We start from the raw sequence: 11,194 nt of genomic DNA, 5'->3' as shown, positions 1-11,194 counted from the left end.
AGATTGACCTGAAACACTAGTAGAAAACAGGGCTTTCGTTCGGGCCAGATAAGCCCATTAGTCTGGTTCAGTCACGAACCAGGACCCATGGGGGCATTGGTCCCGGTTCGTGCAGCTAAAGGCATTAATCCCGGTTCAAATGAGCCCTTTAGTCCCGGTTTGAGACACGAACTAGGACTAAAGGGTGTGATTCCCTTTAGTCCCGGTTCGTATCTCAAACTGGGACTAAAGATTAGACCTTTAGTCCCGGTTTGAGACACGAACCGGGACTAAAGGGTGTGATGCCCTTTAGTCCCTGTTCGTGTCTCAACCCGGGACTAAAGGTCCCATTTTCAAACTCCCCCCCCCCCGATGGATCGCCTTTTCAGTTTTGTAAAAAGCAAAAGAAAATGATAAAAACTTCAAAAATTAAAATCCTTCGAGATGTAGTTATGTTACTACATCTATTAGTTGGGAAAATTAAAAAACTTAAATTTGGACATGTTTTGCAAAGAAGTGTTATGAAAAAGTAAAACGGCCATATCTTTTGCATATGATGTCGAAAAAACGCATAATATATCAAAATAATCAGCACAAAAATCCACATCCGATTTTGACGGCCGTAGGCCTATTTGCAAATTTTTAAAATCCTCAAATTCTGAAAGGAACAAAAGTTATGCTCAAATTTCAGTTTTTTTAATTTTGGTTAAATCTGGTCAAACTATGGTCAAACTACTTATTCAAGAAGTATTAGTGGTACTAAATAATTATTCAAGAATATTAGTGTTACTAAATAATTATTTAAGTATTTTGAATTTTGGTCAAATCTGGTCAAACTATGGTCAAGCTACTTATTCAAGAAATATTAGTGTTACTAAATAATTATTGTTTTTTAGAATAATAGTTTCAAACTCAAATAGTGAAACGTGTGACTTAATGCTCAAGCTAAACTCCTGAGGGTTAATAGGATTGACATCTTACTATTGTCAAGAAAATAACAAGTGCAGACTTGAAAATGAGGGGGAATAGAACCCGAAAGTTAAGTGTGCTCAGGCTGGAGTAGTGAGAGGATGGGTGACCGGCCGAAAAGTTAGATGATTTGGAATGATAAGGGGTGATTAGAGATTAGAGGTTAAATTGAGCAGTGATGAGTGGTGATTAGAGATTAAATTGTAAAATAATTCAAAATTTGAAAATCGAGAAAAAGAATTTAAAAAAAATTCAAAAAAAAACCTTTAGTCCCGGTTGGTCGACCAACCGGGACTAAAGGTGGAGCTCCAGACAATGGCCACGTGGAGGGCCTTTAGTCTCGGTTCATATAAGAACCGGGACTAAAGGGGTGGGGGGGGGGCTTTAGTACCGACTCTTTAGTCCCGGTTCCAGAACCGGGACAAATGGGCCTTTTTCTACTAGTGAAAATTTACGGAGAATTTTTGTGAAATATATAAAAATGCTGGCAGAAAAAGATATCAGAGGGGGCCACCCAGGGGCCATGCTACTTCTTGAGCTTGCGTTGATTTTTTTCCTTGAAGAGGAAAGGATGATGCAACAAAGTAGAGATAAGTATTTTCCTTAGTTAAGAACTGAGGTATTAATCCAGTAGGAGGCACAAGCAAGTCCCCAATCTATGCACCTGCACAAACTAGCAAACACTTGCACACAACGCGAAAAAGAGGTTGTCAATACCTTCACGGTCACTTGCAAAAGTGAGATCTAACAGATATATATATAAAAGATAAGTAAATAATAAAATAAAGTAAATATAAATAAATTGCAGCAAGATATTTTTTGATTTTTAGTTTTATAGATCATATATGATGGAAAATAGACCCGGGGGCCATAGGTTTCACTAGAGGCTTCTCTCTTGAAGAAAGCATACAGTGGGTACACAAATTACTGTTGAGCAATTGATAGAAAAGCGCAAAGTTATGACGATATCTAAGCCACTGATCATGAATATAGGCATCACGTCCGTGACAAGTAGACCGAAACGATTATGCATCTACTACTATTACTCCACACATCGACCAACTCCGCCCTGCATCTAGAGTATTAAGTTCATAAAAACAGAGTAACGCTTTAAGAAAGATGGCATGATGTAGAGGGATAAACTCAAGCAATATGACATAAACCCCATCTTTTTATCCTTAATGGCAACAATACAATATGTGCCTCGCTTGTTGGGAAACGTAGCAAGCAATTTCAAAATTTTCCTACGCTCATGCAAGATCTATCTAGGAGATGCATAGCAATGAGAGGGGGAGAGTGTTTCCACGTACCCTCGTAGACCGAAAGCGGAAGTGTTTGCTCAACGCGGTTGATGTAGTCGAACATCTTCCCGTTCCGACCGATCGAGTAACGTACATCACCTCTGAGTTCTGCACACGTTCAACACGATGACGTCCCTCGAGCTCTTGATCCAGCAGAGGGTCGAAGGAGTAGATGAGTTCCGTCAGCACGATGGCGTGGTGATGTGATCTGATACGTCTCCAACGTATCTATAATTTTTTATTGTTCCATGCTATTATATTACCCGTTTTGGATATTTATGGGTGTAGGACCTTGAAGTATGTCTAGAGGGGGGGTGATTAGACTACTTGACCAATTAAAAACTTAACCTTTTCCCAATTTTAGACTTTGGTAGATTTTAGCTATCTTTGCACAAGTCAAGCAATCTTCACACAATTCAAGCAAGCATGCAAAGAGTATATGAGCAGCGGAATTTAAAGCATGCAACTTGCAAGAATGTAAAGGGAAGGGTTTGGAGGATTCAAACGCAATTGGAGACACGGATGTTTTTGTCATGGTTCTGATAGGTGGTACTATCATACATCCACGTTGATGGAGACTTCAACCCACAAAGGGTAATGGTTGCGCGAGTCCACAGAGGGCTCCACCCACGAAGGGTCCACGAAGAAGCAACCTTGTCTATCCCACCATGGTCGTCGCCCACGAAGGACTTGCCTCACTAGCGGTAGATCTTCACGAAGTAGACGATCTCCTTGCCCTTACAATCTCCTTGGTTCAACTCCACAATCTTGTCGGAGGCTCCCAAGTGACACCTAGCCAATCTAGGAGACACCACTCTCCAAGAAGTAACAAATGGTGTGTTGATGATGAACTCCTTGCTCTTGTGCTTCAAATGATAGTCTCCCCAACACTCAACTCTCTCTCGTAGGATTTGGATCTGGTGGAAATAAGATTTGAGTGGAAAGCAACTTGGGGAAGGCTAGAGATCAAGACTCATATGGTAGAAATGGAATATGTTGTCCTCAACACATGAGTAGGTAGTTCTCTCTCAGAACTGGTAAGTTGGAAGTGTAGGTTTGTTTTGATGGCTCTCTCTACGAATGAAGAGGAGGTGGAGGGGTATATATAGCCTCCACACAAAATCTAACCGTTACACACAATTTACCAAACTCGGTAGGACTGAATCAACAAACTCAGTCGAACCGATTCAGTAAACCTAGTGACCGTTAGTGATTTCGGTGGGACCGACATGCAACTCGGTAGGACCGATATCGTTAGGGTTAGGGCATAACGTAATCTCGGTGAGACCGATTACACAAACTCGGTGAGACCGATTTTGGTAATTAGCTAACTAGAGAGTTGGTCAGGTGAACTCGGTGGGACCGATTCGCTCTTTTCGGTGAGACCGAAATGTTACGAAAGGGAAAGAGAGAGTTTACATTGCAATCTCGGTGGGACCGATCGCTCACTTCGGTTATACCGAAACGTTATGAAGGGAAACAGAGAGATTACAATCCCATCTTGGTGAGACCGAGATCCCTATCGGTGAGACTGATTTGCCTAGGGTTTGTGGCAGTGGCTATGACATTTGAACTCGGTGGCGCCAGATAGAAAGAATCGGTAGGGCCGATTTTGACTTTGGGTTTAGGTCATATGAGGATGTGAGAAAGTAGTTGAGGGTTTTTGGAGCATATCACTAAGCACTTGAAGCAAGAGGCTCATTAAGCAACACCTCATCCCTCCTTGATAGTATTGGCTTTTCCTATAGACTCAATGTGATCTTGGATCACTAAAATGTAAAATGTAGAGTCTTGAGATTTTGAGCTTGAGCCAATCCTTTGTCCTTAATATTTTGAGGGATCCACTTTCATCATCCATGCCATGCCATTCATTGAGCTTTCCTGAAATATTTGTCTTGGAATAGCATTAGCTCAATGAGCTATATGTTGTTATGAATTACCAAAACCACCTAGGGATAGTTGCACTTTCAGTCTCCCCCTTTTTGGTAATTGATGATAGCATATAGATCAAAGCTTCGACAAATGATAATAAGATTGAAAAACATCGTCGCTTTGAGAAGTATGTGATAAGCAAGAGCTCCCCCTAAATTTGTGCATAGTTTAAGATTTGCTTTGGACTGCAAATGCACAAGGAATTAGGCTCATGGGTTACTCTTCCATGTCACATACATCTTGGTGGAGCGCTCAAAATAATAAAGATTGAATACATGCACTCACCACCAAGCAAAGTGAATGATCATATAAGGATAAGTAAGATAATATCATCTAACAAGCATAAGTGTAGCTTATGATCAAACACATGATCATCAATGTCTCACGGATAATAGCATAGTATCTCAAGCAATCAAAAGCAAAAAAAGTTCAACCAAGAAGACAAGAGAGAACAAAAGCAAACTCTCTCTCTCTCTCTCTCGAAGCCTATGATCTATACATTTTTCTCCCCCTTTGGCAACAAGTTACCAGAAAGTTCCTAGAAAATGCATAATACTATATCGTCTCTCAGGCTTGGTCTTCAGTTGGTGGCGTAGAGATGGCTCCTTGGACGAAGACTTCAGTTGATGTGGATGGAGCTGAAGGAGTTGGTGCTGGAGCTGGTTGCACTGGAGCTGTAGCTGGTGCAGATGAAGTGACTCTGGTGTCTGTTACTGGCTCTGCAGCTGATCTCTGAGCTCGAGGCACTCTGGCAAATGCATCAGTAGTTGTCCTGCCCTTCCTCTCCTGCATGTCATCCTGTAGCTTCTCCACAACTGACTGAATCTCAGTTACTTTGACATCTAAATCATAGAATTTTTGTTCCAGGATTCTTTCCAGGCTCTCCTGGTTTTGAGTTAGGGTGGCCAACCCCTTCTCAATCCTCGGAGTTGATGCTATCAAGTAACCAAGCTGGTCCTGCTTGTTCTTCAAAAAGTACTCAGATGCCTCCTCTTGTGTTGGCATCTTGGCAGCCTTCTCTTTCTTTGCTTTCTCCTTCTTCTCTTGAGCTTGTACTGATGATGGTTCATTCTCATTCATCACAACTTGATTGTCCTCAAAGTCTGGATAGAGAACAAAGTGTTCCTTATCCAACATATATTTTCCTGTGCCCATCTTTGAGTTAATCAACTCCTGAATTTGTGGGGCATATCCACAACTTCTCTTTTGGTCTGCTGCTGTCCTCTTGATAGTCTCAACCATGAGGCTCATGACCTTGAATTTCTGTGACATATCAAATATGTTAGCAAATTAATTGCATGCCCTCTGATCATGTTGTGGTCACCTGACTTGGGAAAAAGAGTGTGCCTTAGGATCCAGTTGATCGTTGGCAGTCCTGACAGAAGAAAATGGACTGACCCAAACTTGAAAGTCTCAAGAGTTTTGTCTGGGATCTCCTTGTACATATGTGACATAGAATTGTGATCCATCTTTTTCTTGGCATAAACGTCCAAGTCATCTTCACTCTCCTTTGGGGCATTGATCAGATTGGCCCATTCATCAATAGTTGATTGGTATCTCGTACCTTCAGACATCCAAACTATCCTGCCATCTGGATAGAAATGTGCTGTGGAGTAGAATTGCATAATGAGCTCATCATTCTAGTTTGTGAGCTTCTGCCCAACAAATTCTGCAACTCCACACGCACTGAAGCTGTCATACACTCCAGGATAATGTTCTTCATTCTCCTTTATGTAGGTCCAGTCGACCGACCTCATATCACACACTATAGGCTTCTTGTCCAACAAGATTGTCTCATAGAAATCCTGCTGTTCCTTTGTGTGGAACCTGTAATCAACAACAGTCCTTCTCCTGGTGGCATATGGATCTGACTCTCTCCATAGCCTCAACCCTGAGTCTCTCCTGATCTTCATGTTCTCAGCCACAGGATGAGCATCATTGTGGTCTGGAATCTTGGGTTTGAGCTTCCTCAGGACTTGTCCTTCATCATCTTCCTCAGCAGCAACTTCAGGCACTGGGGCCTTGTTCTTCTCAGCAGCTGGTATACTCCTGGTATTCCTCTTAGGTGCACTTTTGGGCTTGGAGGCAGCTTTGGGTGCTCCTTTGGGATTTGATGTTGCATCCCCTGACTTTATAGCATCACCCATCAGCTTATGTACCTTGGGTGCTGGTGCAGCAACCTCTTCTTCTTCTTCTTCCATCATGGAAGGCTTTCCAATCACTCTGGCCATGGTCTTCTTGACCCTTTCCTTCCTTTTCTTTCCTTCTGCAGCAGGCTCTTTGGGTTGGGATTCCAAAGATGCGTGAGTGGAGGCTCTGGCTTTAGACATGGGTTGTCTTCCTGCTGGCCTTTTGATCTTCAGCCCTGGCTTAACTGCAGCTGAGCTATACTCCTTCTTGAGCACTTTCTTCTTTGAAATGGCCTCATCTTCTACTGCCACATAATCCTCATCCTCAGATTCTGAGGTTCTCTTCTTCCTTGTCCTGGTGGCAGCTTTGGGCAAATTATTGGGAGTGCTTCTGCTTCCCTCTTCTGAGCTGCTAGAGGGACTAGTGCCCTCACTCATCTGAATCTGCTCCTCTGACTTGTTCTGGCTGTCACTTTGGTCTGACATGCTGCAAACACTGACTGCTGACCCTGTGAATAGTTATAGATGAGATAGAGTGGATGATCATCACAAAATGCAGAGATTTTTGCAAAAGAATGATTCAAAAACTTAGTTTTAGTTTTCCGCAGAAAGCATTTCAGATCAACCGATTTTCAAACTCGGTGATACCGAAGCAGTTTTGGAACCTAAACTAGTGAACTCGGTCAGACCGAGTCACAGTTCGGTGGTACCGAGACTGCTAGGGTTTCACAAAGTTCTAAAATCGGTCACACCGATTAGCAATTCTCGGTCAGACCGAGAGTTACTAGTGCAATGGCGTTAGCCGAATCGGTGGGACCGAGTTTTTCAACTCGGTGGGTCCGAGATGGTTTCGGCGGAAACCTAACCCTAAATTTTCAAATCGCATCTATTCTAAGGATTGTTTTGACTGGATAGATGTGTTTCAATCGTGGCAAGAATCATAATGAACACAATGTGCTCAGAATCAGACGAGGATAGCATTGTGATCGAGTTCATACCCTAGTTCGGTGATGAACTCGCTACGGCGGCAATGGCGGAGATGAAATCCGTTGACGGCGGCGGAGACCAGCGACAGGAGGCGGCTGGCGACGAAGTCGACGATCCGGAGACCTAGAAGGCAGAGCGAGCTATGCACGGGCGGAGAGGTTTGGAGAAAGTTTTCCAAATTTTTGCCCGTGTGAATATATAGCCCGACACTGTCGGTGTGACCGAGTGGAACAACTCGGTGGCACTGAGATGCATAACTGTTGACAGTTACAACAACTCGGTGTTACCGAAAAGTTCAAATCGGTTGCACCGAGATTGAAAACCTAGATCGACTTAGTGATCTCGGTATGACCGAAATGGAGGAATCGGTCAGACCGAAAAGCACAAAGAAGTTTTGGAAGTTTAAGTCTATGACGAATCGGGGACTCCGAGTGCTCCTCACACAGAGTGGTTCAAATCTGACTTGATCAAATTTTGTGATGTAGCATGAATAGAGTTTGAGACGAGAAAAGCATAGATAGCTAGAGAAGGTTCTTAGGCATTCTTGTCCATCCACTTGGCCAAAGAAAAAGAAACCAATCAATCAAAACAACAAGTGGATGTCCTCGAATGAGTAAAATATGCAACCAACATGCCCACACAATAAAATGACAAATGAAATATGTGACAAAGCATGCACAAACAATTCTAGCATCTATCAAACAATTGGCGATGACTAGGTCATCTATATATGAGTATATTGACTTAGGAGTCAAATGAGAACATTTGATCATAGGTCATACTCATCGTTTAAGCTCAAGTGGGGTTACCACTTTTAATAATGCATTGATGTGTTCACATCATTAGAGTTGCTTTGACTCAATTCTTAGAGTTAAGCTCCCCCTAGATGTGAGATCCCCCCTTAGAGGGATGAACTAACCTTGGGTTTTGTCGATGATGACTTCATGTAGGTGTTGAAGATGTGGATGCTCAATGTTGATGTAGATCATTTGGAGCAATCCTTTGGAGTGAGTTGCACTTTCAATACCTACATGGGTTAGTCCCACAAGGAACAAACAAGAATATCCATAGACACAGAGTGATGCACACACAAGATGATGTCCATGAAAACATTAGGTTACCTTGTCCCTTGCCTTACCAACATGAGGGTTTGTGACTCCTTGAACTAGTGCAAGATATGGAAGTTGATTGCACTTGTCCTTGCCATAATGATATGAGTGAAGAATGTTGGCGGAGTCACCCTCAAGGACACTCTAGTTCTTCTTCTTCGGGATCCACATCATCTTGATGGGAATCCTTGGAGTTGTAGTTGTACTTAATGAAGTAGAACTTGACGTAGTCTTGGGAACCCACTTGACCAAGGCCTTAGGTGCTTCTTCAAATGCATCAATCACCTCTTGAAGCTTGTCCTTGCCTTTGTTCTTGTGGTCTTGTGGCGGAAGATCATCTTGTGCTTGTGTTCCCTTGAAGGAAGTAGGATCATACTTCTCTTGTTGAGGAACAAACTTCGTCTTGGGTATTGATCTTCTTCCCACTCAACTCCATTGGCATTGAACTTTCGTTCAAAACCAACACCTTGATTCTTCCGGCGCCTTCTTGCTTGCGTACAATTTCCTCGAATTGCTTACTCCTGGCAAGGCTCTTGTATACGCCTTTCTCTATAATTCCCTTCAATAAGTTGTATTCTTGCTCAAGTGTAACTTGGCTAAGAGAATCATTAGTGGAATCAAGAGAACTACTAGAAGCAACAATATTGGATTTAGCATTATTATTGTTACTACTAGAGGAAGAATCTTTCTTGTTCTTGTTACTAGACTTGACTTGAGGCATGTAAGTAGATAAGAGTAAACGCTTGGCAATGTAAGAAGAACTTTTCTTACGGAGATCATCATTGATTGCCTTTAATAACTCATGATCTTTCTCAAGATTGAGCTTTTCAAAGCGTAACTTCTCATGAGCCCTTAAAAGTTCTCGATGATCTTCGAAGATAGTTTCATGAGCTAACTTAAGAGTGTTTAGTTCTTTAGTTAGAAGCTCAATCTTCTCCTTATCATTGTCATTTGTTTTATCTTGATTAGCATGATTAATTGACGTTTCATCATAGCATTCATCACTAGAGTTGTCAATAAGTAAGTCATCATCACCTAACAAGTCATCTTCATCACTATTAAAATCAACATACTCAGGGTGTGTTACCTTAGGACCTTTGGCCATGAAGCATCTTCCAATTCCTTCATTTGGTGAATCAAATATGTTGTAGGAGTTGGTTGACACAAGTGCTAGACCGGAAATACCTTCATCTTGAGTATATTCGGAGTCAGAGTGATAGCTTCTCTCAGAGTGATTGTCGGAGTCGGAGCCGGATACCCATTCACCAACATGAGCTTGATGTTTTCGTTTTGTGTAGCTCTTTGATGACTTGTCCTTCCTTCCCGAATCCTTGCTTCTCCGTGAGGGTCTTCGTTCATAACGATCATCTCTACTCCTTCTCTCTCTTGGTGGTGATTCTTCTCTTCTACTTCTTCTTTTTGGAGAATCTTCTCTTCTTTTGTAGGGTGTCGTACACTCATTGGAATAGTGTCCGGGTCTCCCACAATTGTAGCAATTGCGCTCTCGACTAGAAGATCTTTTGTCATTGTAGGACCTTGACTTAGAGCTTCTTTCTTTGCTTCTACTCTTGTAGAATTTGTTGAAATTCTTCACCATTAAGCTCAATTCTTCATTGAAGGTTTGTTTCTCACTTGATGATGTGGGGGCTTCACATGAGGCTTTGTAAGCACCACTTGACTTGTTGTGAAGTTCCTCCTTATCCTTGAGTGACATCTCATGAGCAACAATTCTTCCAATGACTTCCGTTGGCTTGAGATCTTTGTAATTTGGCATCATTTGGATCAATGAGCACACGGTATCATATTTTCCATCCAATGCTCTTAGGATCTTCTTGATGATGATTCTGTCGGTCATCTCTTCACTTCCTAAGCCGGCAATCTCATTTGTGATGAGAGCAAGCCTAGAGTACATTTCAGCGACACCTTCACCATCCTTCATTTTGAACTTGTCAAGCTGACTTTGGAGCACATCCAACTTGGATTCCTTGACGGAGTCGGTACCTTCATGCATATCAATCAAAGTATCCCAAAATTCCTTTGCATTTTCAAGATGGCTGATTTTGTTGAATTCTTCGGGGCACAAGCCATTGAAGAGGATATCACAAGCTTGAGCGTTGTATTGCAGCATCTTCAATTCATCCGCACTAGCTTCACGGTTCGGTTCTCTCCCATCAAAGAATTCACCTTGCAAGCCAATACACACAATAGCCCAAACGGCGGGATTATGTCCGAGAATATGCATTTTCATCTTATGCTTCCAACTAGCAAAATTAGTGCCATCAAAGTAAGGACCTCTACGGTGATAATTTCCCTCGCTAGACGCCATACTCTCCTAGGTTGTGAAACCAAGGCTATGACCACCAAAAGCTATGGAAATCAAAGCAAATGGAGACCAAAGCTCTGATACCACTTGTAGGACCTTGAAGTATGTCTAGAGGGAGGGTGATTAGACTACTTGACCAATTAAAAACTTAACCTTTTCCCAATTTTAGACTTTGGCAGATTTTAGCTATCTTTGCACAAGTCAAGCAATCTTCACACAATTCAAGCAAGCATGCAAAGAGTATATGAGCAGCGGAATTTAAAGCATGCAACTTGCAAGAATGTAAAGGAAAGGGTTTGGAGGATTCAGACGCAATTGGAGACACGGATGTTTTTGTCGTGGTTCTAATAGGTGGTGCTATCATACATCCATGTTGATGGAGACTTCAACCCACGAAGGGTAACGGTTGCGCGAGTCCACGGAGGGCTCCACCCACGAAGGGTCCACGAAGAAGCAACCTTGTCT

The sequence above is a fragment of the Triticum dicoccoides genome, chromosome 6B (assembly GCF_002162155.2).
Source record: "Triticum dicoccoides isolate Atlit2015 ecotype Zavitan chromosome 6B, WEW_v2.0, whole genome shotgun sequence".
NCBI classification, from domain to species: Eukaryota; Viridiplantae; Streptophyta; class Magnoliopsida; order Poales; family Poaceae; genus Triticum; species Triticum dicoccoides.
Note: the sequence above shows the minus strand (reverse complement) of the source record.